At 43.9% G+C, this 27,265-nt stretch overlaps 1 long non-coding RNA gene across 1 annotated transcript; it reads left to right on the top strand.

Annotated features, from left to right (window-relative positions):
- Positions 1 to 1,272: 1,272 nt before the first annotated feature.
- Positions 1,273 to 27,265, top strand: LOC124000743. The gene is made up of 10 exons (XR_006832659.1): positions 1,273 to 1,368; positions 3,405 to 3,562; positions 3,821 to 4,111; positions 4,497 to 4,581; positions 4,788 to 4,862; positions 5,487 to 5,553; positions 6,377 to 6,553; positions 19,562 to 19,677; positions 19,774 to 20,774; positions 25,345 to 27,265. It is a non-coding gene; the product is annotated as an uncharacterized LOC124000743 (long non-coding RNA).

Raw genomic sequence — 27,265 nt, 5'->3', positions numbered from 1 at the left:
CTCATTCAAGGGTTTTTCTTTATTTTTTACTATTTTTTACATTGTAGAATAATAGTGAAGACATCAAACCTATGAAATAACACATATGGAATCATATAGTAACTAAAAAAGTGTTGAACAAATATTCTGCAAAGTAGCCACCCTTTGCCTTGATAACAGCTTTGCACACTCTTGGCATTCTCTCATCCAGATTCACCTGGAATGCTTTTTCAACAGTCTTGAAGGAGTTCCCACATATGCTGAGCACTTGTTGGCTGCCATGCTAGTTAAGTTTGCCTATAAATAAATCACAGACAGTGTCACCAGCAAAGCACCCCCACACCATAACACCTCCTCCATGTTTTATGGTGGGAAATATACATGCAGAGTTCATCCGTTCACCCCGCGTCTAACAAAGACAATGGTTGGAACCAAAAATCTCCAATTTGGACTCCAAAACAAAGGACAGATTTCCATAGGTCTAATGTCCATTGTTCGTGTTTCTTGGCCAAAGCAAGTCTCTTATTCTTATTGGTACCCTTTAGTAGTGGTTTCTTTGCAGCAATTCAACCAGTCTACTCTGAACAGTTGATGTTGAGATGTGTCTGTTACTTGAACTCTGTGAAGCATTTATTTGGGATGCAATTTCTGAAGCTGGTAACTCTAATGAACTTATTCTCTGCACCAGAGGTAACTCTGGGTCTTCCATTCCTGTGGCGGACCTCATGAGAGCCAGTTTCTTGATGGTTTTCGAGACTGCTCTTGAAGAAACTTTCAAAGTTCTTGAAATGTTCTGTATTGACTGACCTTCATGTCTTAAAGTAATGATGGACTGCCATTTCTCTTTGCTAATATGAACTTTTCTTGCCATAATATAGACTTGGTATTTTACCAAATAGTGCTATCTTCTATATACTTCTCCTACCTTGTCACAACACAACTGATTGGCTCAAACACATTAAGAAGGAAAGAAATTCCCTTTTAAGAAGGTACTTAATTGAAATGCATTGCAGGTGACTACCTCATGAAGCTGGTTGAGAGAATGCAAGAGTGTTCAAAGCTGTCATCAAGGCAAAGGGTGGCTATTTGAAGAATCTTAAATATAAAATATATTTTTGATTTGATTTTTTGTTGTTGTTTTGTAAATGTAAACCTTCTCTCATGTTCCATAGAATACTTTCAAGGTAGGGAATCATCTAATGTTGTTAATTTGGGTGAACTATCTCTTTACCAAGCCACTTTTGGCTCCAGGAATGAATTATTTGTTTATCTCATCTTTGATCAAAAAGTGTATGTTTTTTCTCACAGAAAATGAGGACAACACTTCAGCGAAAACACTGGCAAATCGGCCATGACAAAGGCCTTCAGCAAACCGAAGGGCCACAGCAGGTCAGCTATATGAAGAGTACTGCCACTTACAGTGTCTGTCTGTCTGTCTGTCTGTCTGTCTGTCTGTCTGTCTGTCTGTCTGTCTGTCTGTCTGTCTGTCTGTCTGTCTGTCTGTCTGTCTGTCTGTCTGTCTGTCTGTCTGTCTGTCTGTCTGTCTGTCTGTCTGTCTGTCTGTCTGTCTGTCTGTCTGTCTGTCTGTCTGTCTGTCTGTCTGTCTGTCTGTCTGTCTGTCTGTCTGTCTGTCTGTCTGTCTACACACTTGTCTCCAGGCTTGTTTCCCCTTTTTACTCATGCTATTTGAATTACCAGATCCATTTGTCTCATGTCAGTGACTGTTTGTGTTTACTCACTGTTCAGGCATAATCATGGTCTCATCTGACATAATAACAGTCTCATTTCCAGCCATTGTTACATTTACATTTACATTTACATTTAAGTCATTTAGCAGACGCTCTTATCCAGAGCGACTTACAAATTGGTGCATTCACCTTATGACATCCAGTGGAACAGCCACTTTACAATAGTGCATCTAAATCTTTTAAGGGGGGGGTGAGAAGGATTACTTTATCCTATGCTAGGTATTCCTTAAAGAGGTGGGGTTTCAGGTGTCTCCGGAAGGTGGTGATTGACTCCGCTGTCCTGGCGTCGTGAGGGAGTTTGTTCCACCATTGGGGGGCCAGAGCAGCGAACAGTTTTGACTGGGCTGAGCGGGAACTGTACTTCCTCAGTGGTAGGGAGGCGAGCAGGCCAGAGGTTGATGAACGCAGTGCCCTTGTTTGGGTGTAGGGCCTGATCAGAGCCTGGAGGTACTGAGGTGCCGTTCCCCTCACAGCTCCGTAGGCAAGCACCATGTTATTGTTCCGTAATACAATACTTGTACTGCTGTCAGCTTTGCACAGACCCTGCTGCTGCATTTGCCATGAAAGCAAACTCGAAGCAGACTAGTGATAGACTTATATTGTGATGAGTTATTGAAAGACATCATGTCATACTTGATAAGGTATGTTTTGTTAGTATTCAGCAGAAGAATGGATACGACCTATGGCTTGTGTGGTTTTCTGTACTGTCAGTTTCATCAATCTAGTTTCTCCAAAGACATTTGTACTGCCCTTGAGATGTGCAGTGACTAACATTTTGTTTTCATGTTCAACTCTCCTGTCTTCTCCAAGCCCTGCTCTAGCTCACTGTCTCAGTGACGCATAATGCACACGGCACTCCACAGTCCCAAGGTCTGTAGCCCTGCCATCTGCAAAGAATTCCTGCCTTTATTTGGTCTCAGAACTTCTCTATCATGGTAATGGCAGATAAACAGTGAGGGGAAACACAAACAACCCCTTTGAAACACAGCACGTGGGGCTATTGCCATCTCGGATTACCTCCTATAAAAACTGAAGAGAATTTAGTCTCTACCTAATTTTTGGTTGGCTTGGTTTACAAAAGATGGCTATCAATCCACACTTCATTCTGTAGACGACTGGATTTCCTCTCTGTGTCCTTTCTTGTCTCACAGTCATGTACAAACTAAGAACGTTTTCAAGGCAGATAACCATTACTGTAGTAGTACATGCTTTTGTATTTGCAGCAACAATCATAGTGATTTCAACTTTGATACTAAATTAATCATTGTCATTTGACATGTTTGTGTGCTACTGGGAGCTCCGTTGTTGTTCCATTTCCCTTAGGTAAGTATTTGAGTTGTCAGATCAGACACAGTCATATTTGTTGGACATTGAATTATTTAATTAAAATGAAACTTAAATTAAACAGGCACTTATATACAACCGGTGCCCAGAAGCCGTGCATTCCCATGAGTATCAGACATCTAAATAGTAAAATTATTCAAATATGTAACCCCTACAAAGAATGTAACCCCTGTGTGTTTTTTGTGCAATGTGATAAATGTATTGTTAAATGCCTGTTTGATGGGAGACTCAAGGCAAAGTCACCCAAGGGGATTCAATTCAATTAAAAGTACAATTAACTGAATCATTGCCAGAGACATGATATCGCCTTTACAGAGTGTTTTTTGTCTTTAGGGGTGGCGTCCCAGTCCCATCACCAAGAGCACGGCTGATCCAAAGCCTAACGTCCCAGAGTGCAGAGTTTGTGATGGAGGAGCAGATGCAGCTAAGCACTGGACTGTAGACCCAAGAGAGACACTTTTCAGTGACACACTCATCATCACTAAATCAAAGTTAGTCCTCAGCGTCTAAAAATAATGTCCACTTACTGAACAAGATGAATAGGAATAGATGCGAACTAACAATGGGATATTAGAAGTGAGCATTTTGTCCTTCATGTCAATTGTGCAGATTTGGATCATTTTAGGATGAGTGGGGCACTTTAATTTAATATATATATACATATAATGTGAAATTGATGATTGCAATTACTATTGTATTTTGTCCTGATAGATAGCTGATAGTGGTTTATCTACTCTGTTGTCTTGCAGGTCTTCCTCAAGCCTCAAACGGAAGGAGAGTGTGAGGCTGTGTGAGATGTGGTTGGGTTCTTGAATTGAAGAGGATGATGAGAGAAAACTCACCTCAAAGAACTCCTTTGTCATTGGTTGGCGTACCACCAATTACGTGGTGACTCTCAGGTAGGCTACTTCCAATCATTAAATTCAATTTTTCAATTGCCAGAAAAATTGATTAAAATTAACTTGGGGGGGAAAGATGACATTTGTTTTCCCAATCAGTTCATCTGAGGCAAAGGAGAAATGGCTTTCATCTTTACAATGGTAAGGAAATATTTACAAAACCCAGGTGTACAATATAAAAATTACTCCTGAAATTAAATGTTGACACTTAAATGTTAACACAAAAAAAGTGTTATCTAGAACCTAAAGGGGTTATTCGCCTGTCCCTATAGGAGAACCCTTTGGAGAACCCTTTTTGGTTCTAGGTAAAAAAAACTTTTGGGTTCTATGTAGAACCCTTTTCACAGAGGTTCTACATGGAACACAAAAGGGTTCTACCTGGAACTAAAAAGTGTTATCCTATGGGACATCCGAAGAACCCTGTTGGAACAATTGTTTCTAAGAGTGTAGGATTATGTATCTACCTGATGCAGGCACATTAAGATATCAGACATGTATAGCACTAATATATGCCTATTTGCCACAGGCACATCACCAAATCCAAGAAAGTGGAATATCCCAGCAATCTAACCATGAAGGTTGTTCTCATAAATATTGGAACTAGTGCAATGGTAAGGGAATTCACTCATCTACAACTACTGCTACTTATCCTATGCTTATTGACCATTTCCCTCAAATCTTTCAATTCTAAATTATATACATTGAATGAATGTATGACTTTTCCTAGTTAACATGACATTGATTCAAGTAACCTCAGACAATATTTTCCAATTCTATAAGAATATGAAGGAAGTATCTGTGTTTTGTGTTAATGTAGACAACTGTGAATGTGGACAATAAAGACGAAGTTGACAAAGTACACAGGATCTTCACCCAACAGTTAAGACTCACTGTGAGTTGTTGACACTAGTTAATGTAGTCATTATGTCTTAGCTCTATTATTAGATGTAATCCATATTTTTGCTGTATGGATATTCTGTTTGTATTATGTATTAACAAAAATAATACTAGCATTATATAATAATAATATATATATAATAATATAATAATATATATTTTTTTTTATTATATTTTTTTTCAAGTTGAAGATAATCATGCATGACCTAGACCAGGGTTCTCCAACCATGTTCCTGGAGAATCAGGTGCGCTAGATTATGGTTGGAGCGAAAACCTACAGGACAGTAGATCTCCTGAAACAGGGTTGGAGAGCCCTGACCTAGACTCAATCTCTCCAAGCTCTGCAATGTTACACCTGTTGCAACATGTTTAATTAAGTTATTCGTTTTTTAAGGTTCGTTTTTTAAGGTTTAGATCATTCTCCGCTACCACTAGCCTACATCTTTACTCATAGATCTTTAGAGTAGGCCAGAAGAGTATCACAAGAGGAACAAGAATAAATGACAATGTTTTGTGGTCTCAAATTGCATTTCCTGTCTCTGACCATTCCTGGGGGTGTAGATATCGCTGAGTTTCCTTTCTTCCTCCTAAACATAATTGTATTTTTCTATTCCCACAGGGCAGACCCACTGACTACCGGCTCTGGGTTGTCTCAGGGAGAGAGGAAGCCCCATGCCCTCTTATTGGTGAGGAAATGTGTCAGAACTATCACTTTGCACTGAAACACACCTCCAAACACAGTCAGGATGGAGGCACACTTGACTTGGCTCTGGTTTTACACCTTAGTGTTTCTATGTAGGCAAGGGATTACCCAAAGCAAACAAATATTTCAGTTGGGCAGGTTTTCGGTCCGTACTCATCCTTGGTGTGTTCACATGTAGGGTTTATGACTTGAAACTGTAATCTGGTGACATGGCTACAGGAGCCTCTCTAGAAAGCCAAGGCATATTTAAGAATCTGATAAAAAGGATTCATGGAATGAATGCCTCATACAACTGCATGCTATTCTGTCTAAAGGGCACATACAGTACCTCATTGTCTCAAGTCAATACGGGTAGAAAATAATATAATTTAGTACCCTGAGAATTGTAGGTGATCTCAGTTCAAAAGAAAATTGCAAAGGATTGGTAAGACTGCAACCATGTTTATCTAATATTTGCTTTAAGCCCATGTAAATATAAGGGGCGCGTGATTCAACATGTTTCTAGCATCATTTAATTGCTCCTTTAAATTCTCAACTCCTTGCCATTTGACTCCTTCCCATTCCTTTCAATTTTGTTGGTTTATTTGAATAGATAGTAAGCTGATGACAGATTACCAGGCCAGATTCAAACCTACTGTGACAGTGGTACACACATGTACCAGGAGCAACAGCACTAACCACTTGACCATATAGGCCACATCATCATTCATGATTAAACAGAAACGGTAGAAGCAGTGACTGAATGCATTCTCCAATTCTACACAAAAACCTAATTTGATCAGATCTACATGTGTCATGTCTGTCAGGTCATGAGCATCCCTTCAGTATTATCCTAAACTCCTTGAGGGAAACAGACTGCCAAGTCTCAGCAGTCACCAACAACATAGATGGGAGCCTCTACCTTGATCACCTTCTCAAAGATGCTTCTGGCCCAAACTTCATCCTCAGGCTAAAGGCTGATGTGGGAGGACTTGGCCGAGCAGGTGAATCCTTTATTAACTTTCAATGAGAGAGCGAGAGAGAGCGAGCGAGCAAGAGAGAGAGAGAGAGAGAGAGAGAGAGAGAGAGAGAGAGAGAGAGAGAGAGAGAGAGAGAGAGAGAGAGAGAGAGAGAGAGAGAGAGAGAGAGGCTAGCATATATTGATTTTTAATAAGTTCCATTGATATACACAACAGGAATAGAAAATATCATTTTCAATAGTGCATTTTGTTGAATGTTTTCTACTTTTTACACATCAATTATCTCACCCTCTTTACGGATGTGATTGACATGGAGATAGTAAATCACTTCCTGTCACGCTAGCACATCTAGTTCTATAGACGTTATCGGAATCTGCTTCCTGTAATTTGGATAATTAGTGTTTTAAATGTGCCATAGCGTGTTGGAGGTATAGCACACAAGTCTCTCTGTCTTAACACAACATTGTGGGAAAAAATATATACAAATAATTTTATAACTAAGCTTTTTGCTGCTCTTTAAAATGAGTAATGTTTTCTCAAATGCCATATAAATATTTCTGCCAGGTCATTTTGTATGCACCGTTTTGAAAGGTATATCTGAAAAAACGTGTATGGTGATTTATCTGCATTGTGCCTTTTAAGGGTGTTTTCAGCAGCTGCCTTGTAATGCAAACATTCTCTAAGAAACCATTTATGGCAAGACTCATGTATTTGACTTTTTCCACCAGCCATCAGTGCTCACATCCATGTCTTCTCATGTATGCCTTTGTAGCTGTATTGTCCCTGTCTGTATCTGCATACCCCGAAAACAAGGTTCATCAATGGTTCTTTGCTAAGGTGATGGTTCTATGTGCAACCATAATGACTCTTTCTTCTTTAAATTATAATTAACATGTAGGAACGGAGGCTCATTTGAATATTTTGGGGTGTGGTTTGCTCACTGCTCTTTTTGTGCAACGGGAATGCCATTCCAGTTGATTTGTTGTGTTATACCACTGCATTTGTTTTGTATCACTTCGGTGCAATTTTCACAAGTATATGGTATATTTTCACAACTCTAAGCTCAAAAATCTTAACAGATCATCAAAATGGCTCATGTTTCAAACCCCCAAGCACATTTTCAATTGACTGAGTACAACAAACAAAATTAAAGTCAATTGTTCACTGCACCAAATGACTCTTTCAATTTGGACACAGTTTCAATTTAAGTCTCTATTTTACAAAATGCAAAACTCAATTTACCTTTGATATGATTTTCTTGTCATTTGTTAAAAATATAATTAAATATCACTTAATTAAACTGATCAAAACTGATATCTACTGAACCAAAACTAGGTAGTACCTAGTTAATGTACAGTACCAGTCAAAGGTTTGGACACACCAACTCATTCAAGGGTTTTTCTTTATTTGAACTATTTTCTACTTAATAATAGTGAAGACATCAAAACTGTCATGCAGGTGAAAGAGGACCCAAAAGCGACTTGGCGAAAACAGAGTCTTTAATCCAGTAAAGTAAATACAAACAAAAACACAACTTTCACTCGAAATGACGAGGACAAACTGGAGACTCGATCTTGAACAGCAGGTGAACAGCAGGTTGCCTCGGGAAGGCACTTGAACCAGACAGACTCAGACACCTGCTCACCACGCAGCATCTGAGGAAAACACGACACGACAGGGCGATACACAAACACAGCACGGTGAATTCTAGACAAGGAACCGACAGGACAGGAACGGAACACAAAGGAAGAAATAGGGACTCTAATCAGGGGAAAGGATCGGGAACAGGTGTGGGAAGACTAAATGATTGATTAGGGGAATAGGAACAGCTGGGAGCAGGAACGGAACGATAGAGAGAAGAGAGAGCGAGAGAGTGAGAGAGGGAGGGGGAGAGAGAGGGATAGAAAGAGGGAAAGAACCTAATAAGACCAGCAGAGGGAAACGAATAGAATGGGAAGCACAGGGACAAGACAAGATAATAAATGACAAAACATGACAGTACCCCCCACTCACCGAGCGCCTCCTGGCGCACTCGAGGAGGAATCCTGGCGGCAACGGAGGAAATCATCAATGAGTGAACGGTCCAGCACGTCCCGAGACGGAACCCAACTCCTCTCCTCAGGACCGTAACCCTCCCAATCCACTAAGTATTGGTGACCCCGTCCCCGAGAACGCATGTCCATGATCTTATGTACCTTGTAAATAGGTGCGCTCTCGACAAGGACGGGAGGGGGGGGAGGGAAGACGAACGGGGTGCGAAGAAAGGGCTTAACACAGGAGACATGGAAGACAGGATGGACGCGACGAAGATGTCGCGGAAGAAGCAGTCGCACAGCGACAGGATTGACGACCTGGGAGACACGGAACGGACCAATGAACCGCGGAGTCAACTTATGAGAAGCTGTCGTAAGAGGAAGGTTGCGAGTGGAAAGCCACACTCTCTGGCCGCAACAATACCTTGGACTCTTAATCCTGCGTTTATTGGCGGCTCTCACAGTCTGTGCCCTGTAACGGCAAAGTGCAGACCTCACCCTCCTCCAGGTGCGCTCACAACGTTGGACAAACGCTTGAGCGGAGGGAACGCTGGACTCGGCAAGCTGGGATGAGAACAGAGGAGGCTGGTAACCCAGACTACTCTGAAACGGAGATAACCCGGTAGCAGACAAAGGAAGCGAATTGTGAGCGTATTCTGCCCAGGGAGCTGTTCTGCCCAAGACGCAGGGTTTCTGAAAGAAAGGCTGCGTAGTATGCGACCAATCGTCTGATTGGCCCTCTCTGCTTGACCGTTAGACTGGGGATGAAACCCGGAAGAGAGACTGACGGACGCACCAATCAAACGACAGAACTCCCTCCAAAACTGTGACGTGAATTGCGGGCCTCTGTCTGAAACGGCGTCTAACGGGAGGCCATGAATTCTGAATACATTCTCGATAATGATTTGTGCCGTCTCCTTAGCGGAAGGAAGTTTAGCGAGGGGAATGAAATGTGCCGCCTTAGAGAACCTATCGACAACCGTAAGAATCACAGTCTTCCCCGCAGACAAAGGCAGACCGGTAATGAAGTCTAGGGCGATGTGAGACCATGGTCGAGAAGGAATGGGGAGCGGTCTGAGACGACCGGCAGGAGGAGAGTTACCCGACTTAGTCTGCGCGCAGTCCGAACAAGCAGCCACGAAACGGCGCGTGTCACGCTCCTGAGTCGGCCACCAAAAGCGCTGGCGAATAGACGCAAGAGTGCCTCGAACTCCGGGATGACCAGCTAACTTGGCAGAGTGAGCCCACTGAAGAACAGCCAGACGAGTGGAAGCAGGAACGAAAAGGAGGTTACTAGGACAAGCGCGCGGCGACGCAGTGTGCGTGAGTGCTTGCTTAACCTGTCTTTCAATTCCCCAGACTGTTAACCCGACAACACGCCCATAAGGAAGAATCCCCTCGGGATCAGTAGAAGCCACAGAAGAACTAAACAGACGGGATAAGGCATCAGGCTTGGTGTTCTTGCTACCCGGACGGTAAGAAATCACAAACTCGAAACGAGCGAAAAACAACGCCCAACGAGCTTGACGGGCATTAAGTCGTTTGGCAGAACGGATGTACTCAAGGTTCTTATGGTCTGTCCAAACGACAAAAGGAACGGTCGCCCCCTCCAACCACTGTCGCCATTCGCCTAGGGCTAAGCGGATGGCGAGCAGTTCACGGTTACCCACATCATAGTTGCGCTCAGATGGCGACAGGCGATGAGAAAAATAAGCGCAAGGATGAACCTTATCGTCAGACTGGAAGCGCTGGGATAGAATGGCTCCCACGCCTACCTCTGAAGCGTCAACCTCGACAATGAATTGTCTAGTGACGTCAGGAGTAACGAGGATAGGAGCGGACGTAAAACGTTCTTTTAGAAGATCAAAAGCTCCCTGGGCGGAACCGGACCACTTAAAACACGTCTTGACAGAAGTAAGAGCTGTGAGAGGGGCAGCAACTTGACCGAAATTACGAATGAAACGCCGATAGAAATTAGCGAAACCTAAAAAGCGCTGCAACTCGACACGTGACCTTGGAACGGGCCAATCACTGACAGCTTGGACCTTAGCGGAATCCATCTGAATGCCTTCAGCGGAAATAACGGAACCGAGAAAAGTAACGGAGGAGACATGAAAAGAGCACTTCTCAGACTTTACGTAGAGACAATTCTCTAAAAGGCGCTGTAGAACACGTCGAACGTGCTGATCATGAATCTCGAGTGACGGAGAAAAAATCAGGATATCGTCAAGATAGACAAAAACAAAGATGTTCAGCATGTCTCTCAGAACATCATTAACTAATGCCTGAAAAACAGCTGGCGCATTGGCGAGACCAAACGGCAGAACCCGGTACTCAAAATGCCCTAACGGAGTGTTAAACGCCGTTTTCCACTCGTCCCCCTCTCTGATGCGCACGAGATGGTAAGCGTTACGAAGGTCCAACTTAGTAAAGCACCTGGCTCCCTGCAGAATCTCGAAGGCTGATGACATAAGGGGAAGCGGATAACGATTCTTAACCGTTATGTCATTCAGCCCTCGATAATCCACGCAGGGGCGCAGAGTACCGTCCTTCTTCTTAACAAAAAGAACCCCGCCCCGGCCGGAGAGGAAGAAGGCACTATGGTACCGGCGTCAAGAGACACAGACAAACAATCCTCGAGAGCCTTACGTTCGGGAGCCGACAGAGAGTATAGTCTACCCCGAGGAGGAGTGGTCCCCGGAAGGAGATCAATACTACAATCATACGACCGGTGAGGAGGAAGGGAGTTGGCTCGGGACCGACTGAAGACCGTGCGCAGATCATGATATTCCTCCGGCACTCCTGTCAAATCGCCAGGTTCCTCCTGAGAAGTAGGGACAGAAGAAACGGGAGGGATGGCAGACATTAAACACTTCACATGACAAGAAACGTTCCAGGATAGGATAGAATTACTAGACCAATTAATAGAAGGATTATGACATACTAGCCAGGGATGACCCAAAACAACAGGTGTAAACGGTGAACGAAAAATCAAAAAAGAAATAGTCTCACTGTGGTTACCAGATACTGTGAGGGTTAAAGGTAGTGTCTCAAATCTGATACTGGGAAGATGACTACCATCTAAGGCGAACATGGGCGTAGGCTTCTCTAACTCTCTGAAAGGAATGTCATGTTTCCGAACCCATGCTTCGTCCATGAAACAACCCTCAGCCCCAGAGTCTATCAAGGCACTACATGTAGCACCCGAACCGGTCCAGCGTAGATGGACCGACAAAGTAGTACAGGATCTTGATGGAGAGACTTGAGTAGTTGCGCTCACCTGTAGCCCTCCGCTTACAGATGAGCTCTGGCTTTACTGGACATGAATTAACAAAATGTCCAGCAACTCCGCAATAGAGGCACAGGCAGTTGGTGATCCTCCGTTCCCTCTCCTTAGTCGAGATGCGAATCCCTCCCAGCTGCATGGGCTCAGACTCTGAGCCAGAGGAGGGAGATGGTTGCGATGCGGAGCAGGGAAACACCGTTGATGCGAGCTCTCTTCCACGAGCCCGGTGACGAAGATCTACCCGTCGTTCTATGCGGATGGCGAGAGCAATCAAAGAGTCCACATCTGAAGGAACCTCCCGGGAGAGAATCTCATCCTTAACCACTGCGTGGAGTCCCTCCAGAAAACGAGCGAGCAGCGCCGGCACGTTCCACTCACTAGAGGCAGCAAGAGTGCGAAACTCAATAGAATAATCCGTTATGGACCGTTCACCTTGGCATAAGGAAGCCAGGGCCCTAGAAGCCTCCCCACCAAAAACTGAACGGTCAAAAACCCGAATCATCTCCTCTTTAAAGTTCTGGAACTTGTTAGAGCAATCAGCCCTTGCCTCCCAGATAGCTGTGCCCCATTCTCGAGCCCGGCCAGTAAGGAGTGAAATGACGTAAGCAACCCGAGCTCTCTCTCTAGAGTATGTGTTGGGTTGGAGAGAGAACACAATCTCACACTGCGTGAGAAAGGAGCGGCACTCAGTGGGCTGCCCGGAGTAGCAAGGTGGGTTATTAACCCTAGGTTCTGGAGGCTCGGCAGGCCAGGAAGTAACAGGTGGCACGAGACGTAGACTCTGGAACTGTCCAGAGAGGTCGGAAACCTGAGCGGCCAGGTTCTCCACGGCATGGCGAGCAGCAGACAATTCCTGCTCGTGTCTGCCGAGCATGGCTCCTTGGATCTCGACGGCAGTGTAACGAGCGTCTGAAGTCGCTGGGTCCATTCCTTGGTCGGTTCCTTCTGTCATGCAGGTGAAAGAGGACCCAAAAGCGACTTGGCGAAAACAGAGTCTTTAATCCAGTAAAGTAAATACAAACAAAAACACAACTTTCACTCGAAATGACGAGGACAAACTGGAGACTCGATCTTGAACAGCAGGTGAACAGCAGGTTGCCTCGGGAAGGCACTTGAACCAGACAGACTCAGACACCTGCTCACCACGCAGCATCTGAGGAAAACACGACACGACAGGGCGATACACAAACACAGCACGGTGAATTCTAGACAAGGAACCGACAGGACAGGAACGGAACACAAAGGAAGAAATAGGGACTCTAATCAGGGGAAAGGATCGGGAACAGGTGTGGGAAGACTAAATGATTGATTAGGGGAATAGGAACAGCTGGGAGCAGGAACGGAACGATAGAGAGAAGAGAGAGCGAGAGAGTGAGAGAGGGAGGGGGAGAGAGAGGGATAGAAAGAGGGAAAGAACCTAATAAGACCAGCAGAGGGAAACGAATAGAATGGGAAGCACAGGGACAAGACAAGATAATAAATGACAAAACATGACAAAAACTATGAAATAACACATATGGAATTATGTAGTTACCAAAAAGGTGTGAAACAAATATTCCTCAAAGTAACCACCCTTTTCTTTGAAGACTGCTTTGCACACTCTTCGCATTCTCTCAACAAGCTTTACCTGGAATGCTTTTCCAACAGTCTTGAAGAAGTTCTCGTACATGCTTTTCCTTCACTCAGCGGTCCAACTCATCCCAAACCATCTCATTTGGGTTCAAGTCAGGTGATTGTGGAGGCCAGGTCATCTGATGCAGCACTCCATCACTCTCCTTCTTGGTCAAGTAGCCCTTACACAGCCTAGAGGTGTGTTGGGTCATTTTCCTTTTGAAAGACAAATGAGCGTATACCAGATGGGATGATGTATCGCTGTATAATGCTGTGGTAGCCATGCTGGTTAAGTGTGCCTTGAATAAATCACTGACAGTGTAACCAGCAAAGCACCACCCCCACACCATCACAACTCCTACTCCATGCTTCACGGTGGGAACCACACATGAGGAGATCATCCATTCACCTACTCTGCGTCTCACAAAGACCCGGTGGTTGGAACCAAAAATACATTTGGACTCGTCAGACCAAAGGACAGATTTCCACAGGTCTAATGTCCATTGCCCGTGTTTCTTGGCCCAACCAAGTCTCTTATTCTTATTGGTGTCCCTTAGTAGTGGTTTCTTTGCAGCAATTCGACCATGAAGCCCTGATTCACGCAGTATCCTCTGAACAGTTGATGTTGAGATGTGTCTGTTACTTGAACTCTGTGAAGCATTTATTTGGGCTGCAATTGCTGAGCCTGGTAACTCTAATGAACTTATCCTCTGAAGCAGAGGTAACTTTGGGTCTTCCTTTCCTGTGGCGGTCCTCATGAGAGCGCTTGATGGTTTTTGCGAAAGTTCTTGAAATTTTCCGGATTAACTGACCTTCGTGTCTTAACGTAATGATGGACTGTCCTTTCTCTTTGCTTATTTGAGCTATTCTTGCCATAATATGAACTCTGTCTTTTACCAAATAGGACTATCTTCTGTAAACCCCCCTACCTTGTCACAACACAGCTACTTGGCTCAAACGCATTAAGAAGGAAAGAAATTCCACAAATTAACTTTTAACAAGGCACATCTGTTAATTGAAATCCATTCCATGTGACTACCTCATGAAGCTGGTTGAGAGAATGCCAAGAGTATGCAAAGCTGTCATCAAGGCTTTTGACTGGTACTGTATACACAGTTTTTTTCAATAATTTTGTTGCAATTTTCATAAGTATGTGGTACATTTTCACAAAGCACAAAAATCTAAACAGATCATCTAAGTATTCACTTGACTTTTGATGTGATTTTCTTGTAATTTGTTAACAATACTGCTGAATAAAATTTAAAAAATGTATTATAGTCAAATACTGTATGGAAATTATATTTACCATCTACTATTCTTTCTATTCAAGACAAAATAACAGTTATTGTATTTTTTTGCTATTGGATTCAATTATAGTTAATGTGACTAAATGGTGAGCCTATCATTACATGACTTATTGGTGACTAAACAAAATATAACTCTCATGGCGCCCCCGGCACCTCTTTTATCCACACGCACTGATTTGGCTGATAAATACTTTGTTGAGAGAAAATGTACATGAGATGATTGTGATATGTTGTTTTCTAACCTATCTATCTTAAGATGAATGCAGTAATTGTAAGTCGCTACAAAATAGAGTGTCTACTGAATGGCTTAAATGTAATATTCTCATGGTATTTCACAGAAAACTTTTGCAGGGGTGAAAGATGTGTGAAGGTTCCTAACATAAAATAGGGAGCATTACAAGGGTTATCAGTTTAGAATTTCGTACTTTGAGGTTTAATAATATACCACTTACATCTAAAGAATGAGCCAAAGGGATTGAAAAACAAAACGTTGAATACGGCCAGCAAAAGTGTCTTCCTACAATTCTACACATTTTCCCATGGAGGGAAGAGAAAAATTTGGTAAGGCCATGTGTCTCAATTAATACTTATCCGGGATCGTTGTCCCTCCCATGGGACAGTTGTAGGCTAGTGCGGCTAGCATGAGGTTGAAAGTATCAAGAACATTTCCCAGGACATAGACATATCTCATATTGGCAGAAAGCTTAAATTCTTGTTACTCTAACTGCACTGTCCATTTTACAGTGGATATTACAATTAAATAATACCATGCTATTGTTTGAGGTGAGTGCACAATTTTGAACATGAAAGGTTATTTTAATAAACAAATTAGGCACTTTAAAAAATATAGATATTTTTTATTTTACCCCCCTTTTTCTCCCCAATTTCGTGGTATCCAATTGTTAGTAGTTACTATCTTGTCTCCTCACTACAACTCCCATACGGGCTCGGGAGAGACGAAGGTCGAAAGCCATGCGTACTCCGAAACACAACCCAACCAAGCCGCACTGCTTCTTAACACAGCGCGCATCCAACCTGGAAGCCAGCTGCACCAAAGAGGAAAGCACCTGGCGACCTGGTTAGCGTGCACTGCGCCCGGCCCGCCACAGGAGTCGCTAGTGCACGATGAGACAAGGATATCCCTACCGGCCAAACCCTCCCTAACTCGGACGACGCTAGGCCAATTGTGCGTCGCCCCATGGACCCCCCCGGTCGCGGCCATAGACCACTGCGCCACCCGGGAGGCCTAAAGTAGGCACATTTTGAACAGAAATGCAGTGGTTCATTGGATCGGTCTAAAACTTTGCACATACACTGCTGCCATCTGGTGGCCAAAATCTAAATTGCACCTGGGCTGGAAAAATACATTATGGCCTGTCTCTTGCATTTCAACGATGATGGTACAAGAAAATACAAAATAATGTCTGTTTTTTCTTTGTATTATCTTCTACACTATCCATTGTTTTATATTCTCCTATATTCCTTTCACATTTCCACAAACGTGGAAGTTTTTCCTTACAAATGGTACCAAGAATATACACATCCTTGCTTCAGGGCCTGAGCTAGAGGCAGTTAGATTTGGGTATGTCATTTTAGGATAATTTTTTTATTTTATTAAAAAGGGAGCAGATCCTTAAGAGTTTTTTAAGAACTGTTGTCTAAATGAGTGATTCTCAAACTTCTTTTCTCTCTCATCCAACCTTTTTTCTCCTTCATCAATCTACACACAATACCCCATAATGACTAAATATTACATTTACATAAGTATTCAGACCCTTTACTCAGTACTTTGTTGAAGCACCTTTGGCAGCGATTACAGCATAGAGCCTTCTTAGGTATGACGCTGTAAGCTTGGCACAGCTGTATTTGTGGAGTTTATCCCATTCTTCTCTGCAGATCGTCTCAAGCTCTGTCAGGTTGGATGGGGTGTGTTGCTCACAGCTATTTTCAGGTCTCTCCAGAAATGTTAGATTGTGTTCAAGCCCCGGCTCTGGCTGGACCACTCAAGGACATTCAGAAACATGTCCCAAAGCCACTCCTGTGTTCTCTTGGCTGTGTGCCAAGTCCTGAGCGCTCTGGAGCATGTTTTCATCAAGGATCTCTCTATCTTTGCTCCGCTCATCTTTGCCTCGATCCTAACTAGTCTTCCAGTCCCTGACACTGAAAAACATCCCCACAGCATGATTCTGCCACCACCATGCCATAGGGATGGTGCCAGGTTTCCTCCAGACGTGACGCTTAGCATTCAGGCCAAAGAGTTCAATCTTGGTTTCATCAGACCAGAGAATTTCATGGTTTGAGAGTCTTTAGGTTCCTTTTGGCAAACTCCAAGTGGGCTGTCATGTGCCTTTTACTGAGGAGTTGCTTCCATCTGGCCATTCTACCACAGCTGGACATGATGGAAATGAAAAGTGACAGTGCGCACCGAGCAAGAGAGGCCACGGACAGACAAAGCTGAAACTTCACTGCTTGACATGTGTGATGAAGTCCTGGTTGAGAATGAAACGACTGAACAAATGAACAACAAAACAGCACAGCAATTAAGGGAAATAAATAGGTTTTGATTATGATTTACTGGTAATGGGGACATACATTTTGGTCTGTGTGTGTATGTGTGTATGTGTGTGTGTGTAACCTTTATTTAACTAGGCAAGTCAGTTAAGAACAAATTCTTATTTACAGTGACGGCCTACCACGGCCAAACCCAGACGACGCTGGGCCAATTGTGCGCCGCCCTATGGGACTCCCAATCACGGCCGGATATGATACAGCCTGGATTCGTATCAGGGACTGTAGTGACACCTCTTGCACTGAGATGCAGTGCCTTAGAGCGCTGCGTCCATATGTGTGTTAACTATTTAACTGTACTAGAATGCTTAAAAGGCCGCTAAAATTTTTAATATCAGTTATCGGTATCAATATTTGTAACGGCGTTCGTCTGTTGAATGAAGAGAGTCGGACCGAAATGCAGCGTGTAGGTTACTCATGACTTTAATGAAAGAATCGCGGTACATGAAATAACTGAAACTAAATACAAAAACAACAGAACGGAACGTGAAACTAATTACAGCCTATCTGGTGACTATAACACAGAGACAGGAACAAACACCCACGAAATACAAGGCGAAACTCAGGCTGCCTAAATACGGTTCCCAATCATAGACAACGATAAGCACCTGACTCTAATTGAGAATCGCCTCAGGCAGCCAAGCCTATACCACACCCCTAATCAGCCGCGATCCCAAATAATACAAACCCCAATACGAAACACAACATATAAACCCATGTCACACCCTGGCCTACTCAAACATATAACAAAAACACAAAATACAATGACCAAGGCGTGACATATTGTTTTTTTGGGCAAGGAAAATATTGGATATCGGTATCGGCCAAAATGATGTATCGGTGCATCACTAGATATTTTATAAGTACCATAAATCATCAATAATTTATTTATTTATTTTTTCTCTGTATTTTGTACACAGAGAAATAAATGAATTAAGATGATTATGGTGTAATAAAATATCCATAGAGTACTATTGTGTGCTGACCATGTCTTTCACTATGGACTATAAGGATCCAGCACCCGACTACCTCTGAAAAATAATATGAGAGTGAGCATGTTAACTATTATTCTATTTTATTAAATATAGTCAAAGATATCATATTTTATTAAGGCTTCAATAAAACACACAAATGCAAGAATGCATCCTATTACCAATAACAGGGGAGGTACGCATGTCTTGGTTGTATGATCTTTAACGCTCTGCAATTTTCTCACTCTTCATTATTCATGATTAATTCAGGATTACCTGTAGTCATTGTAGCATCCAAATTAATGTAGAAGTGTTTAGAAATGTATTATGTTCTTATTTACAATAACAGTGACTCCAAAATTACACAATGCATTAATTAGTATTCATTTCTATTGGGCACAAAATCATCTTAAACACAACCAAAACAAACTGCAAATCCATCCAACAAGTTTGTAGAGTCACAAGCTTGATGTACTCAATGCGTGCTAGGAATACGGGACCAAATACTACACTTTTGACTACTTTATTTATAAGGATATTTACATATGTCAATCATTTTGACCCCTGCCTTTTTGAGAAAAACAATTATTACCTGTTAAACAAAATCTTTCTTTTAGCAATTGTATTGGTATTAATATAATTTCCCTTTTTTAGCATACAATTGCTCAGTATTGTTATATACAGTCATTTTTGCTCATCTTTATCAAGGGTGTCGGTATTTCGGACCCCACTGTATATGCTGAATTTGTCAGTTCGTATTTGGTCCTGCTTTTGGAATAGGCTTCATTTTCTATCTATTCTGCAGCTTACTGCTAAAATTATCATTTTAAAGAGCAACATGATGTCAAGGCTAAGAAATGTATTAAGTTTAATTTGCAGAGGACCAAAAACAGTCTACGTGGTACATTGTTGTCTACAACACAATTTGGCCTACACAATTATTATGCCAATTAAACGTCAGCACATTGATCTAGTATTTGACATTTGTGCTGCTGTGAAACATCACCAAGATAAACATTTAAAAAACAGTCCTCAAGAGTTCTAAACACATCAACACATCAAAGTTGTTTCTGTGTAAGTTGGAATAATATATTTAATTGAAAGTATTTTTCATTGGACCCCAGTAATGATTCTGGTGTTTTAGCTAGCAAAAAAATATAATTATCATCCATGAGCAGATAGTGTACATTCATCTCCTGTGCTTCCTATTTGTTAAGGGTTTCTGCCTCAATTCGTTTTTCCTGTCTCCCATACAGGTTGCAGCTCTCGTTCAACATCTCATTGAAAACACCCCAGCGATTTTTTGGTGAAGATGTTGAGTGCATTTTTACTGAGCCAAAGAAGGAACAAGGAACTGCAGAGGATGTCATGGGTGAGATCTATATTAGATAAGTGTTTCTTCGCTATTTTAGCATTTCCATGGTAACCATGTGCTCTCATTTGGATCTTTTTGTGTTTTTCCTTTCAGTGGAGTCTTACCAGCAGGTCGACTCGTCTGATTATTGGGACTGAGAGAAGCAAGAAGGACATCACTCTCCTAACAGGGAACCTTTTTCCTGCCATTGGAGAAACTGGTCTTGAAAGAGATTTTGGGGCTTCTGAATGAGGTTGACTCCTTGAAAAAGCAACATGTGACTGAGGACAGTGCTTATAGCTGTGGGAATCTAGACTTAATGTCTTCCCTCTCCAGTAGGTCTATCTGCTCCCTGATGGGGACACAAAGTTTTTGCTCAGCCCGCTGCTCCTCAGAGCCCATTGTGTGTCTAAGCTCCCCCCGGTTGGGGTCCCACAGCCAGCTCTACACTCTTGTCGCCCGCCAGTCCAGCTGCGATGCAGCAGTGATGTGTGGCCATGCAGACCACTCCCAACACACACACACACAAATCCCACACCAAGGGGCTACTAAAGTGGGACAGCAACCCCAGGGTAGATGCCAGCAAGTCTAGGTATGCCTTCTGGAGATCCCCTCATGTAGCCTCGAGGTTCTGGCACCTTGTCCAGAGGCTGGCCGTGTCCAACAGGTCCAGTTTCTCCAGCCTGTCCTCCACAGGCACCTCTCCATCTACCTCCTCTCTGAGCTCCAAAGACAGTGCCTTCTCCTTCTGCACCGACTCTGTGTCCTCTCCCAACGAGCCCAACTCCCTCCCCTTCCTGTTCGGCATGTCGGCACGGTTACGCCCTCTCACTCCAGACACCACAAAGACATTTCCAAAAGATTGGACCATGACATTCCCAGTGGCAGTTGCTCAGGCACCCAAGGATTTGGATGGGTATAATTGGTCTGATGAGAGAAAAGGAGACTAGAAGCATTGCCATTCTATTAGCATTCAGAATAGAGAAGACCACCAGATGCTCACCCAAAGCCTCTGTAGTTTAAAAGGTGAGTATATTCAAAGCCCTGTCTCTCAACCAGACAGTGAAAGGATTCACTCTGATTGGAGAGGGGAACAGGTGCACCAGAGCCAGAATGTTATGCAGGTGAAGGAGGACCCAAACGCGACTTAACAGAAACAGAGTTTATTAATGCTCAAAACCGAATAACTGAAATCCTCTAGATAGTAGAGGGGAAAACAACTGGAGAAGCGGCCACAGACTGCAGGTCGCTTCGGGTAGGCGCAGGCCGTAGTCAACTGAGACACCTGCTCACACGCAGCGTCTGAAGAAGGCACAAAACACGACAGGACAGGGTGATACACAATCACGGCAAAAAACACGACAGGACAGGGCGAAACGCAATTACAGCATGGAATACAAAACAAGGAACCGATGGAACAGGAACGGATCACAAAGGAATAAATAGGGAGTCTAATCAGGGGAAAGGATCGGGAACAGGTGTGGGAAGACTAAATGATGATTAGGGGAATAGGAACAGCTGGGAGCAGGAACGGAACGATAGAGAGAAGAGAGAGCGAGAGAGTGAGAGAGGGAGGGGGAGAGAGAGGGATAGAAGGAGGGAAAGAACCAAATAAGACCAGCAGAGGAAACGAATAGAATGGGAAGCACAGGGACAAGACAAGATAATAAATGACAAACATGACAGTACCCCCACTCACCGAGCGCCTCCTGGCGCTCTCGAGGAGGAACACTGGCGGCAACGGAGGAAATCATAGATCAAACGGTCCAGCACGTCCCGAGAAAGAACCCAACTCCTCTCCTCAGGACCGTAACGAAAAACGATAAAAAGGGAAACTAGGGTACTACTCTAAAAAAAAAATGAGAACTAGGGACAGACTGAGACACAGCAAGGGCAGGGACAAGAACAGGAGAGATGCGATGGCAGGGAACAGACTGAGACCCAGCAAGACCAGGAGCAGAAGCAGAAAAAAATTACCAGACTTCTTCTGCGCGCAGTCTGAACACGCAGCCACGAAACGGCGCGTGTCACGCTCCTGAGTCGGCCACCAAAAGCGCTGGCGAATAGACGCAAGAGTGCCTCGAACACCGGGATGACCAGCTAACTTGGCAGAGTGAGCCCACTGAAGAACAGCCAGACGAGTGGAAACAGGAACGAAAAGGAGGTTACTAGGACAAGCGCGCGGCGACGCAGTGTGCGTGAGTGCTTGCTTAACCTGTCTTTCAATTCCCCAGACTGTCAACCCGACAACACGCCCATAAGGAAGAATCCCCTCGGGATCAGTAGAAGCCACAGAAGAACTAAACAGACGGGATAAGGCATCAGGCTTGGTGTTCTTGCTACCCGGACGGTAAGAAATCACAAACTCGAAACGAGCGAAAAACAACGCCCAACGAGCTTGACGGGCATTAAGTCGTTTGGCAGAACGGATGTACTCAAGGTTCTTATGGTCTGTCCAAACGACAAAAGGAACGGTCGCCCCCTCCAACCACTGTCGCCATTCGCCTAGGGCTAAGCGGATGGCGAGCAGTTCACGGTTACCCACATCATAGTTGCGCTCAGATGGCGACAGGCGATGAGAAAAATAAGCGCACGGATGAACCTTATCGTCAGACTGGAAGCGCTGGGATAGAATGGCTCCCACGCCTACCTCTGAAGCGTCAACCTCGACAATGAATTGTCTAGTGACGTCAGGAGTAACGAGGATAGGAGCGGACGTAAAACGTTCTTTTAGAAGATCAAAAGCTCCCTGGGCGGAACCGGACCACTTAAAACACGTCTTGACAGAAGTAAGAGCTGTGAGAGGGGCAGCAACTTGACCGAAATTACGAATGAAACGCCGATAGAAATTAGCGAAACCTAAAAAGCGCTGCAACTCGACACGTGACCTTGGAACGGGCCAATCACTGACAGCTTGGACCTTAGCGGAATCCATCTGAATGCCTTCAGCGGAAATAACGGAACCGAGAAAAGTAACGGAGGAGACATGAAAAGAGCACTTCTCAGCCTTTACGTAGAGACAATTCTCTAAAAGGCGCTGTAGAACACGTCGAACGTGCTGAACATGAATCTCGAGTGACGGAGAAAAAATCAGGATATCGTCAAGATAGACAAAAACAAAAATGTTCAGCATGTCTCTCAGAACATCATTAACTAATGCCTGAAAAACAGCTGGCGCATTGGCGAGACCGAACGGCAGAACCCGGTACTCAAAATGCCCTAACGGAGTGTTAAACGCCGTTTTCCACTCGTCCCCCTCTCTGATGCGCACGAGATGGTAAGAGTTACGAAGGTCCAACTTAGTAAAGCACCTGGCTCCCTGCAGAATCTCGAAGGCTGATGACATAAGGGGAAGCGGATAACGATTCTTAACCGTTATGTCATTCAGCCCTCGATAATCACGCAGGGGCGCAGAGTACCGTCCTTCTTCTTAACAAAAAGAACCCCGCCCCGGCCGGAGAAGAAGAAGGCACTATGGTACCGGCGTCAAGAGACACAGACAAATAATCCTCGAGAGCCTTACGTTCGGGAGCCGACAGAGAGTATAGTCTACCTCGAGGAGGCGTGGTCCCTGGAAGGAGATCAATACTACAATCATACGACCGGTGAGGAGGAAGGGAGTTGGCTCGGGACCGACTGAAGACCGTGCGCAGATCATGATATTCCTCCGGCACTCCTGTCAAATCGCCAGGTTCCTCCTGAGAAGTAGGGAGAGAAGAAACGGGAGGGATGGCAGACATTAAACACTTCACATGACAAGAAACGTTCCAGGATAGGATAGAATTACTAGACCAATTAATAGAAGGATTATGACATACTAGCCAGGGATGACCCAAAACAACAGGTGTAAACGGTGAACGGAAAATCAAAAAAGAAATAGTCTCACTGTGGTTACCAGATACTGTGAGAGTTAAAGGTAGTGTCTCAAATTTGATACTGGGAAGATGACTACCATCTAAGGCAAACATGGGCGTAGGCTTGTCTAACGGTCTGAAAGGAATGTTATGTTTCCGAACCCATGCTTCGTCCATGAAACAACCCTCAGCCCCAGAGTCAATCAAGGCACTGCATGTAGCACCCGAACCGGTCCAGCGTAGATGGACCGACATAGTAGTACAAGATCTAGATGAAGGGACCTGAGTAGTAGCGCTCACCAGTAGCCCTCCGCTTACTGATGGGCTCTGGCCTCTTACTGGACATGAATTAACAAAATGTCCAGCAACTCCGCAATAGAGGCACAGGCGGTTGGTGATCCTCCGTTCCCTCTCCTTAGTCGAGATGCGAATCCCTCCCAGCTGCATGGGCTCAGTCTCAAAGCCAGCGGAGGGAGATGGTTGCGATGCGGAGCAGGGAAACACCGTTGATGCGAGCTCTCTTCCACGAGCCCGGTGACGAAGATCTACCCGTCGTTCTATGCGGATGGCGAGAGCAATCAAAGAGTCCACATCTGAAGGAACCTCCCGGGAGAGAATCTCATCCTTAACCACTGCGTGGAGTCCCTCCAGAAAACGAGCGAGCAGCGCCGGCTCGTTCCACTCACTAGAGGCAGCAAGAGTGCGAAACTCAATGGAATAATCCGTTATGGACCGTTCACCTTGGCATAAGGAAGCCAGGACCCTAGAAGCCTCCCACCAAAAACTGAACGGTCAAAAACCCGAATCATCTCCTCTTTAAAGTTCTGGAATTTGTTAGAGCAATCAGCCCTTGCCTCCCAGATAGCTGTGCCCCATTCTCGAGCCCGGCCAGTAAGGAGTGAAATGACGTAAGCAACTCGAGCTCTCTCTCTAGAGTATGTGTTGGGTTGGAGAGAGAACACAATCTCACACTGCGTGAGAAAGGAGCGGCACTCAGTGGGCTGCCCGGAGTAGCAAGGTGGGTTATTAACCCTAGGTTCTGGAGGCTCGGCAGGCCAGGAAGTAACAGGTGGCACGAGACGTAGACTCTGGAACTGTCCAGAGAGGTCGGAAACCTGAGCGGCCAGGTTCTCCACGGCATGGCGAGCAGCAGACAATTCCTGCTCGTGTCTGCCGAGCATGGCTCCTTGGATCTTGACGGCAGTGTAAACAGCGTCTGAAGTCGCTGGGTCCATTCCTTGATCGGTTCCTTCTGTCATGCGGGTGAAAGAGGACCCAAACGCGACTTAACAGAAACAGAGTTTATTAATGTTCAAAACGGAATAACTGAAATCCTCTAGATTTGTAGAGGGAAAACAACTGGAGAAGCGGCCACAGACTGCAGGTCGCTTCGGGTAGGCGCAGGCCGTAGTCGACTGAGACACCTGCTCACACGCAGCGTCTGAAGAAGGCACAAAACACGACAGGACAGGGTGATACACAATCACGGCAAAAAACACGACAGGACAAGGCGAAACGCAATCACAGCATGGAATACAAAACAAGGAACCGATGGAACAGGAACGGATCACAAAGGAATAAATAGGGAGTCTAATCAGGGGAAAGGATCGGGAACAGGTGTGGGAAGACTAAATGATGATTAGGGGAATAGGAACAGCTGGGAGCAGGAACGGAACGATAGAGAGAAGAGAGAGCGAGAGAGTGAGAGAGGGAGGGGGAGAGAGAGGGATAGAAGGAGGGAAAGAACCAAATAAGACCAGCAGAGGGAAACGAATAGAATGGGAAGCACAGGGACAAGACAAGATAATAAATGACAAACATGACACAGAAGGATAAAGTGTGCAAGTTGTCAGAGTCAAAAGGACAGACCAAAGAAACATCCATTGCACACATACAGCTGAGAAATAAAAAAACTGTTTGTCAAGAAGGAAGAGGTGAAGGGGACGAAAATTGCATTTTACACCTCCTCTAACAGAATGCTGGTGAAAAAACAGTCTGATCAATCTGTGGAACTGTGTGGAGTCTCTCTGGTATCTGACACAGGGAGAGAACATCAGGAAATTGGGGAACTGCTGGCCCAAAGTGTGCAGCTCCACATACCCCAGACAGTGTCCTATGGTCAAAACACTCCACTGGTCCTGCAGTCTGTGTCAACCAGACAATTTGCAAATAACAAAAAGGATGAAAGGCCAAAACAGATATTCACCTTGGTGAAGTGGTCCCTGAACAGTTGGGTGGTGGGTGCACTCCTCTCTCCCACACATCATCTAAAACTCATGCCAAAACTGCAAGCACAATCAGCCACAATAATGCAAGCACAATCAGCCACAAGAATGCAAGCACAATCAGCCACAATACTGCAAGCACAATCAGCCAAAACTGCAAGCACAATCAGCCACAAGACTGCAAGCACAATCAGCCACAAGACCGAATGTGCAATCAGCCACACTATTAGAATAAAACTGCAAGCAACTGTCAGAAATTCTGTGAGAGAATACTTCAACTCAAGTGACAGCAAGAATGGCCACTTAGATGCAAAATGGAACAAAAAAGAGCTCCTCCAGTGGCAAAATAAAATGTTGGAACCAACAGAAAATGCCACAAAGCGATCACATGGTGAGGAGTTGTCTGATTGTTAATGCTCATCATTTGATGTTTTGTAATGGGCTGTCAGAATGTAGATCATCCTGGGTTATTTCACCCCCCTCTTTGTGTGTATTTTTTGTGAAATTATAAATTAAGTCAATGAAGGATCCCACTGGGCATAGACATCAGTTCAAAGTCTAATTTTGATTAACTTTAAGTTGAGTTGTCATCTAAGGTGAATTCAACATGAAATCAAGAAAACATTTCACCATGTCATTGGATTTAGGTTAAAAAAAATAGGGTGAAAAAAATACGAAATGATCTTATATTGATGACTTTTTGCAAATCCAATCGGTTTTTACACATGGATTCAACATCATCACATTTCATTTTTTGGTTGAAATGATGTGGAAACAACATTGATTCAACCAGTTGTTGCCCAGTTGGATGGTGCAGATTGAATGCAGGCACTCAAACCACTTAGACAGAGCACTTCCTCCAAATGAGTGGGGATTCATAACCTTAATAATTTTCTATACAGAAGCATTATGAATAAGGACCAGACATCTTGACATCACTGTGATGTATGTGTTTCCTAATGGGGCTGTGATAATCTGTCGCTGAAAAAGTAAAAACAACCAAATTTGAGGCAAATTAGGTATAAGATGCACAACTTGTATATGGGCAAACATACACATTTATTTAAGTTTTTATGGCCTGGATTCTGTTTTGCAAACAAAACAAATATACAGAATAATTGTAACAATATAAATACCTGAGATGGAATATTATCCAAACTGAGTTCCAAATAATGTAAAGTGATTGTATGGTGTGCAACACATATTCCTGCTGTATAGTTAACATCTGGTTAATAAGTAATCACCTACTTCTCACTTTTATCGCTAAAGAAAAATGACCAACGTAAATCACATTGCATATAGTGAGTTTAAATGTTTGTTTTGTTTTTGCACAGTTCAGTGCTATTTTGCATTTGCAAAATGAAGCCTCATGTATAGATCTCATTTAGACGCATTGATATAACGGTCTTAAACACATAGTAACATATACTGTACCACTTTTACCACATCATTGTCTGTTTTTATGTATGTTTTATCCTAGAACTGTAACTTTGAACAATAATCATATGTAGCGTTAACCTTCATATC

The sequence above is a fragment of the Oncorhynchus gorbuscha genome, linkage group LG16 (genome assembly GCF_021184085.1).
Source record: "Oncorhynchus gorbuscha isolate QuinsamMale2020 ecotype Even-year linkage group LG16, OgorEven_v1.0, whole genome shotgun sequence".
Taxonomy (NCBI): Eukaryota; Metazoa; Chordata; class Actinopteri; order Salmoniformes; family Salmonidae; genus Oncorhynchus; species Oncorhynchus gorbuscha.
This window is presented reverse-complemented; position numbering and strand designations above follow the sequence as displayed.